The sequence below is a fragment of the Portunus trituberculatus genome, chromosome 37, assembly GCF_017591435.1.
Source record: "Portunus trituberculatus isolate SZX2019 chromosome 37, ASM1759143v1, whole genome shotgun sequence".
Lineage (NCBI taxonomy): Eukaryota > Metazoa > Arthropoda > Malacostraca > Decapoda > Portunidae > Portunus > Portunus trituberculatus.
The window spans coordinates 28,392,170-28,401,564 of record NC_059291.1 but is presented as its reverse complement, the minus strand read 5'-3'; positions in this window follow the sequence as shown (position 1 = coordinate 28,401,564).

Here is a 9,395-nt window from a genome sequence, read left to right as displayed (position 1 = left end):
GAAAAATAAATGAATAAATAAACAGAAAGGGAAGCAAATCAAATAGGCGGTGGAGGGGAGAGAGAGAGAGAGAGAGAGAGAGAGAGAGAGAGAGAGAGAGAGAGAGAGAGGCTGAAAGAGGAGGTAAAGAGGAGAAAAAGAGAGGGGAGAAGAGGGACTAAGGAAAAGGGCTGCGGGTGGGACACAAAACAACGTGTCTTGCCTACCGTCCCACGTATCAAAAGTCAGCGTCAGTTAACACCCATTAGTGTCAGGAGGACGCTATTAGAGTTTCACCTGGAGGAGGAGAAGAGGAGGTGGAAAGGTTAGACTAAAGAAAAAATAGCATTGAGGTGAAAGGGAGGTGTAAGGAAGGGCAAGTAAGCATAAAAGAGAAATGGAGGATGAAGTGAGGAAATAAAAAAGGAAGATGAAAATACGATGGAGAAGAAAAGGAAGATAAGGAGGAGGAGTAGGAGGAGGAAGGAGAAGAGGAGAAGGAAAAAGACTGAAAATTGCAGACGTAAAAGAAACAAAAGAAATAAAAAGAAGAAGAGGAAGAAGAAGAAGGAGGAGAGGAGGAGGAGGAGGAGGAGGAGGAGGAGGAGGAGGAGGAGGAGGAGGAGGAGGAGGAGGAGGAGGAGGAGGAGGAGGAGGAGAGAGAGAGAGAGAGAGAGAGAGAGAGAGAGAGAGAGAGAGAGAGAGAGAGAGAGAGAGAGAGAGAGAGAGAGAGAGAGAGAGAGAGAGAGAGAGAGAGAGAGAGAGAGAGAGAGAGAGAGAGAGAGAGAGAGAGAGAGAGAGAGAGAATATGACTTTTTAACCTTCTCAAGTATAAACTAAAAAGTATACTTTTATCTACACACACACACACACACACACACACACACACACACACACACACACACACACACACATACACACACGTAGTGTAGTGGTTAGCACGCTCGACTCACAATCGAGAGGACCGAGTTCGAGCCCCGTGAAGCGGCGAGGCAAATGGGCAAGCCTCTTAATGTGTAGCCCCTGTTCACCTAGCAGTAAATAGGTACGGGATGAAACTCGAGGGGTTGTGGCCTAGCTTTCCCGGTGTGGGTTGTGTGTGATGTGGTCTCAGTCCTACCCGAAGATCGGTCTATGAGCTCTGAGCTCGCTCCGTAATGGGGAAGACTGGCTGGGTGACCAGCAGGCGACCGAGGTGAATTACACTCACCGCGTAGTGTAGTGGTTAGCACTCTCGGCTCACAACCGAAAAGGCCCTGGTTCGAATCCCAGGCGCGGTGAGCCAAATGGGCAAGCCTCTTAATGTGTTGGCCCTGTTCACCTAGCAGTAAATAGGTACGGGATGTAACTCGATGGATTGTGGCCTCGCTTTTCCGGTGCGTGGAGTGTGTTGTGGTCTCAGTCCTACCCGAAGATCGGTCTATGAGCTCTGAGCTCGCTCCATACTGGGGAAGGCTGGCTGGGTGACCAGCAGACGACTGTGGTGAATCACACACACACACACACACACACACACACACACACACACACACCGCGTAGTGTAGTGGTTAGCATGCTCGACTCACAATCGAGAAGGTCCGGGATCGAATCCCGGAAAGCGGCGAGGCAAATGGGCAAGCCTCTTAATGTGTAGCCCCTGTTCACCTAGCAGTAAATAGGTACGGGATGTAACTCGAGGGGTTGTGGCCTCGCTTTCCCGGTGTGTGGAGTGTGTGTTGTGGTCTCAGTCCTACCCGAAGATCGGTCTATGAGCTCTGAACTCTCTCCGTAATGGGGAAGACTGGCTGGGTGACCAGCACACGACCGTGGTGAATCACACAAACGCATGCAGTCACGCTGATTATGACATATTTATCAACGGTAATGTGTCTCATAACATATTTCATGGAGCTTTCGTTGGAATTTTATTAGCAGCCTCAAAGCATCACAAATGAATTTTTTTTATCTTACTGTAATTGAAGGTGTAGTATGTAAACTGCACTTTTTTTCCTCGCCTGTGTTGGGAAATAATTGCCCTTCACCATTTCAGAATTAAGGACACGGAGAAAAAAATGCCTGTTTCTTTCTTTTATTCTTATCAATAAATTTCCTTTTATTTCCTACTTTTTTATGTATGTATTGTTTGCAGTTTCTCTTCATTATCATTATCTATTCTTTTTATACACAAGTCACTTCCGCGGCCAATTTTCTTATAGGTATTAATGCGCTTCATTACATATTCATTTACTTAGATCTGCATACTAATATAGACTCATTATGTGCACAACTACCTGTGCATACTTGTTCAATCAGTGTGTGTGTATGTGTGTGTGTGTGTGTGTGTGTGTGTGTGTGTGTGTGTGATTCACCACGGTCTTCTGCTGGTCACCCAGCCAGTCTTCCCCATTACGGAGCGAGTTCAGAGCTCATAGACCGATCTTCGGGTAGGACTGAGACCACAACACTCCACACACCGGGAAAGACAGGCCACAACCCCTCGAGTTACATCCCGTACCTATTTACTGCTAGGTGAACAGGGGCTACACATTAAGAGGATTGCCCATTTGCCTCGCCGCCTCTCGGGATTCGAACCCGGGCCCTCTTAATTGTAAGTCGAGCGTGCTAACCACAACACTACGCAGTGTGTGTGTGTGTGTGTGTGTGTGTGTGTGTGTGTGTGAGAGAGAGAGAGAGAGAGAGAGAGAGAGAGAGAGAGAGAGAGAGAGAGAGAGAGAGAGAGAGAGAGAGAGAGAGAGAGAGAGAGTTGGTCAGTGTGTGTTTTCATAAAGTATTTCGTCTATTTTTTCTATATTTCTTTTATCTGGCAAGCGAAGGAAAGAAAGACTCGGAAATTATAGTTATTTGGTGATATAGTAGTAGTGTCATTGATTAACTGAGTAGCTAAGTTTTTAGTGGATGTATTGGGAATTTTAAAATGTCTAACTTGTGGAAGAACTTATGGAACAAAAAAAAAATGCTTCGGATTTCTACAATACAAATAACCTCATAATGGCCAATACGTCTGGTGTTGTTTGTTTTATTTATTTTTTCAAAGGCCGTAGAGATCATTAAACAGTTTCTCGAAAGATCATTTTTATTGTTAAGAATGTAGAAATCTGTTTGATTTTCCTCTAGAACCATACACACGCTCTTGAAATGCCTTGTAACTTCAACTACAGAATTTTGAGTGTAGTGTAGTGTAAGTGCGGACACATTCTTGTCAGAATGTGTTAAAATCTCAAACTCTTACAGCACCCATGAAGGGTATTTCATGTACGTAGAGTTTCCGACTCATCCCTTCTAGTCGGAAAAAGTCAGACGTAGAGCCTGGAAAGTATCGAATAGTTGGCGCCTTGGCGGGAAGTAAATGTAAACAAACAGCTACCCGCCAGGATGTCTTCCTTCAGTGACGATGGTGAAGCGGTGGTTGCTCTTCTTTTGCCGTACCGGAAGAGTCAGCAAAAAAGAAAATGTCTGTGGATACGTTCCTGGCTAAGTAGAAGGAAAGAAAGGAGTGTCTACCACACTCTAAATTAGCCTATATTTCTAATAAGAAAATTGTTAATCTTCCATTACTACTACTACTACTACTACTACTACTACTACTACTACAACTGCTACTACTAGTGCTTGGACTAAGTCTATTCTAGTCTATTCAGGTCACTTTGGTCAGAAGTTATGGATATCGAAAGTCTTAATATTTGATGATTTATTTTATTGCTAAGAGAGAACTGTAACGGTGTTTCATTTCCGTTACAGTATAGACACATACAATTGCTTTAGTAATAAACTTCAGGTAAATGTTTCATGTATATATATTGAATTGTATTGATATTACACATGTTTATAAATATACAAGATTGCATTAATAAACAGGTTAATGTTTCATATTATATATAGTTTGTAGCATATAATTACTTCATAAGTTGATATATATATATATATATATATATATATATATATATATATATATATATATATATATATATATATATATATATATATATATATATATATATATTGTTTTTCATAATCCAGTTTTCCTTATCATAGTTATTCTCATGGTAACACTCACTGGATCATCACTCAATTCAGGAGCTTCTTAGTGCAGATTATTATTGTTATTATCATTATCATTGTTATTACCATCATCATTAGTGCATTTTTTTTCATTTCATTCACACTGTTGCTCCTCAGTGGATCAACATTGAATTTTCATTCTTCTCTGCACAACAATCATTTTTTTGGGAGGGGCCTTTCTTATCGTTTTATGTATTGTTTTGTAATTTTCTGCTTTCTTCTCTCAGTCCTGTCTTTTTTTTTGTGATTGCTATTTATTTATTATTTCTGTTTTATTTTCCTCCATTATTAATTTTAGTCTTTACGTTATTTATCCTGAAAACACTCACGAATTATGTCTTTAGCGGCAATAACTCAGTGTTTTGCGGCATCCGAGCCGTGAACAAGGCTCGGTGCACCAGTCCGCTTTGGCGTGTGTTTGTGGGAACGTTGCCGAGCCTTGATGGCCGCCACCTCTCGGACCCACTTGACTCGCTCGGGGCCTGGGGGTGGTGGCTGTGATGCCAGTACTTTGAAGTCCAGCTCGGGTTTGTAATCAGTAGTGACACTGTTACGTGCGTTGATCCTACAGTGAATTGATTTGAGATTTATCCGGTTGTGTCGCTTTTTCTTCTCTCGTGACGTTTTTTTGTATCTCTTCAGCGTGAGCACTTTATGTACCGGTTCCTTTTTTGCCTTCACTACTGGCCTCATCCTCTTCACCGGTGCCGGTGAACGCGTGTTCCACCACCTCCACCTGCTGTTCACATTACCCTTCACTGTGTTTTTTGTGGCAGCGTGTCAAAACTTTCTTTTTCAAATGCTTGTCTTTTCTTTTATTCTTTGTAGGCCCAGTTTTCTTCTTGTTTGTTGTTTTCGTATAGTAATGCGACACATTCTCTCTCTTCTTTTTCTAAAGCATTACTTTCTTTATATTTTCTTGCCTTGTCCTTTTCTTTACTCCGACTTTGGTTGAAGACATCAGTTTAGTCAAAGAGGGAACGTTAACTTTTTTTGTTATGTCTTTCGTCTCAACATCTTTCTCAAAATATCTCTCTTCCCTGTCTACATTCTGTCTCTGCAGGAAAGCTGGTTACCTCTTCAGCATCTCTCTGCTCCTCAACCCCATACTTACCGTGTTTCTCTTTCTGTTCCTCTTTTGCATTCTCTTTTTCTAGAGGGACGCTGGTCACCTATCCATCGTCCCTCTTCTTATTAGCCTTATTTGTGGTGGGGAGGCTCCCACTTCCCTACCACACAGTGTCTTTCTCCACTACAGTCTGTTCTTCCTGCACCAGCTGCATCTCACTCATCATTCCTGCTTCCTTTTCCTTATCTTTTTTTTCTCGTTTGTCTCTGAATTTTACTGTTCCTCAGTTGTATTCTCCGGAGGGACTTTATTCAATTTTCCATTGTCTACCTCAACCTTTTCAGTCTCACACACATCATATTCTTCCCAAGCTGCAGTCTCCTCCTCTTCTTCAATTATCGTTTCCAGTCTCTAGAATTTGATTTTTTCTTTTGCTTTTTTTGTGAAGCCGAACCCTCTGTGCTCAATTGTTGAATTGTTCGGTGCGCCGGACTACACGAGATGTGCTGTTTTCCTGTTTCCGAGCAGCAGGAGCCTCTTTGCAGAAGGAATAGTTACTGAATTCTTTCCTATTCTTCTTGAAATAGATGAACAATGACGAAGTCATATAGTTATTGTTTACTTGATCTTCATCAGATCTAAATTCTTTCCACGCCGCTGCATGAGTGATACCTTTACGGCCCTCTCGCGTGGCGCCCAGTATTCGAGGAACGCCATGCCGTCCATAAACATTACCGACTCCAAAGATGTGTACTTCTTGAGAGTAGCCTCGTGTTTATGGTAATCGAATCTGAACCCAGCAACTTTGGTGAATTGAGGCTCGCGTGGCAAGCAACAGCAAAACATACATGTGTCATTGGGATCTCTCACTGACACTTTCACTCTGATTGGGGGGCCGCGGAGAATGTCCACATTCTCCACGACACACCAGCCACGAATGTAGCTGTTGAAGCTGTACCCAGTATTCATCGTGAGTCCAGCTGATAGCTGGCTAACAACGGTGTGGCAGCAGGTACACGACGGTGATACGTAGCATGAAGCAGAGGTGTTTGACAAACCTGCGTTTTACAACCCCTCACCAATGCTGCAGGCGACCAATGGCTTGCCGGCCATTGCATCCATTAATCACCGCCACCACCGTCTCTACTACCACCATATATCATTATCATTATTATTATTACTATTATTATCATTATTATTATTATTATTATTATTATTGTTATCATTATTATTATTATTATTATTATTATTATTATTATTATTATTATTATTATTATTATTATTATCATTATTATTATTACTACTTCTACTACTACTACTGCTGCTGCTACTACTACTACTACTACTACTACTACTACTACTACTACTACTACTACTACTACTACTACTACTACTACTACTACTACTACTACTACTACTACTAGAGCTACTACTACTACTACTGCTACTGCAACTGCTACTGGTACTACAATGAACACTTTTTTTTTGCTCTAAATAATATTTCGTAGCCTTCAGCAAGATCCTTTTCCATGTGAGATAAACGGTTAATTACATAAATAACTGATACAGAAACAGCAAGAGCATTGTGGATTGTGGCTGAATTTACATACTGTATGTGTTAGTGAAGATAATATGATGCATTTTCCATATAAAGAAGTTTGAAAACATATTTTCCTTTTTTAGACAATCTGTTTTGCCATTTACCTTTATGTACTCGTACTTATATGGGCCTTTTTTTACAATTATTTATTCATAGCCTTAGGGCAATGACATTCTTCCATAAAAAAAAATTGCTCGTCTTTGAAAACACCGACCTCTGTTGTTTTGCCAACCAACCACTTGTGACATTTGAAACATTTGAAACATTTATTTATAGCAATTAGCTATATAAACATACAAATATGTATTTGCTTTCATGTAGAATTATATACTGTAGGTATATATAGCTAAAGCTAGCCTATATAAAGCATAGCTTTTTAGGCATGAAAAAAATATCCTTAGAAATATTAAACAATCTGGCTGGGGCAACAATATATATTGCTGTAATGATGACATTATTATAACTATATATAACATCCTAGTATTAGATTCATATATTACACAAAAGATAATTAAGATTCGTTTATTACTTAAGACAATGAAAAGAATGGATGACTATTCATAGGAGGTGTACCATTTGTTCATGTATACAGACATACAGACATTCCAGTTTTACATATAAATACAATATATGAGCAGACATACACATGTTAAGATATATATATACTAACTAATAATTTCATATACGTAATTCATTTGTAGGATAGTTTAGCTTTACAAACATGTTGGATCTCAGCTAGTATTCGGGAGTGAATTGAGTTTTACTTATATGCTGGCTTAATGAGGCAGGACAGGAAAAGTAAGTTAGTTAATATGTCATTATGATATTGTGTTTCAATCGGCTTTTGAATGTGTTGAGGGAAGGAGCGTCTTGAATTTCTTTGGGAATAGTATTCCAAGTTACAGGACCCAAATAAGTTGTTGAATGTTGAAATTTTGATAAACGATGAATAGGAAAGCTAAGGTTGTTGCGGTGATGGGAGGAGGTCACGCATTTCATTCTTATTCTTATACATAAGTTTAGCTATTTCCATTTTTGTCATATCATCCAGTCTTAAGATTTTTGTTTCTTTAAATAGTGAATTAGTATGTGCTAAATAATCACTGTTAGTAATAATTCTTACTATTTTTTTAAAGGGGTTAGATAGGTGGTGTATGTTGTACACCAAATGGGATTACAGTAAGTAAGTAGCGGATAAATGCGTGCATAGTATATTGATTTTAGTACATTAGAAGGCATGATATCTTTTATTTGATATAGTAAGGCAATGTGTCTTGATATAATTTGTGTAAGATTATGTATGTGATGTTTAAATAATAATGAATCATCATAATCGACACCAAGAAATCGTATTCTATTTGTTTTAGAAATAATTTCATTGTTGATTTTAAATTTATCAAATGAGGTGTTTTTGTAGTAGTGAATAACATAAAGTAGGTTTTTTCACTATTAATTGTTAATCTGTTGCATAGACACCACTGGTAAAGTTTTTTAAGTTCATGATTCGCATTCACTACAAGTTCATTTTGGTTTGGACCTGTTAAGTAAAGCGTCATGTCATCGGCAAACAAGATGCTTTTAGTTTCAGAGAAAAGATCAGAAATGTCATTGATATATATCAGAAATAAAATTGGACCTAGAACGCTTCCTTGAGGTACACCAAGGTTTACAGGGGTAGTAGGTGATTTTTCACCACTAAACACAACATAGTGATGTCTGTCTGTTAGGTAATCCTTAAACCAAGAAAGTAATGTGCCCCTGATTCCATAGTGATGCATTTTGTTAATAAGGATCTTATGATTAACTGTGTCAAAAGCTTTAGCAAAATCTATAAAGATGGATAATACATGGAATTTTTTGTCAATTGCAGAAAGTATATCATTAGAAAATGCGTTTAAGGCTTTAAATGTATTGCAGTTCCATCTAAACCCATATTGAGAAGAATTCAATATATTTCTAGTTTCAAGATAGTCAATTAAATAAACCTTCATTAACGTTTCAAATATTTTAGAGAAAATGTTAAGTTGTGATATTGGTCTATAGTTTTTAATGTCGTTATCGGGGCCAGACTTGTGGATAGGAGTAATTTTTGCAGTCTTCAATTGTGATGGAAACGTTCCAGTTGCAACTGATTGATTAAATAGTATAGTCAAAGGAATTAAGAAGAGTTGAGCATTTCTTTTAATAACAATGGGTGATATATCATTAATACCTGAGTTTTTGTTATTTAGGGACTGAATTACTTTAGTCACATCAAAAGTAGTAACAATAGCGCACATCATAGAATTTAAAAAGTTACCTTTCTCACACAATACACTGTCTCCTGAAGACGCCGCTAATTGACTCGTTCTCATCTGACGTTTGTGTTTCTTGTGGACGACTGTCCCTGTGTTTGCGGTGGTATCACCGGGCAGAAAAACAGTTATCCTCCTTCATTTCATTTCATATTTATTTGTATGGCTGCACTGATTCTTGAATTCTTTTCTCACCCAGTTAATTCTCTAGTGTTAACCTTCAGTTTCGGTCTTGGCATTAAAAAAAGATCACAATCTAGATCCCTTTTAGTCACCAATTTTGTTTTGAAAGTCCTTAGAGATAATTGACCGAGTTCTCAAGAGTGTTAATCCTGTTAGTTCAGTAGAAATCTTGTTAACATGCCACTAGAACCGTAAAAACTTCAACTACAAG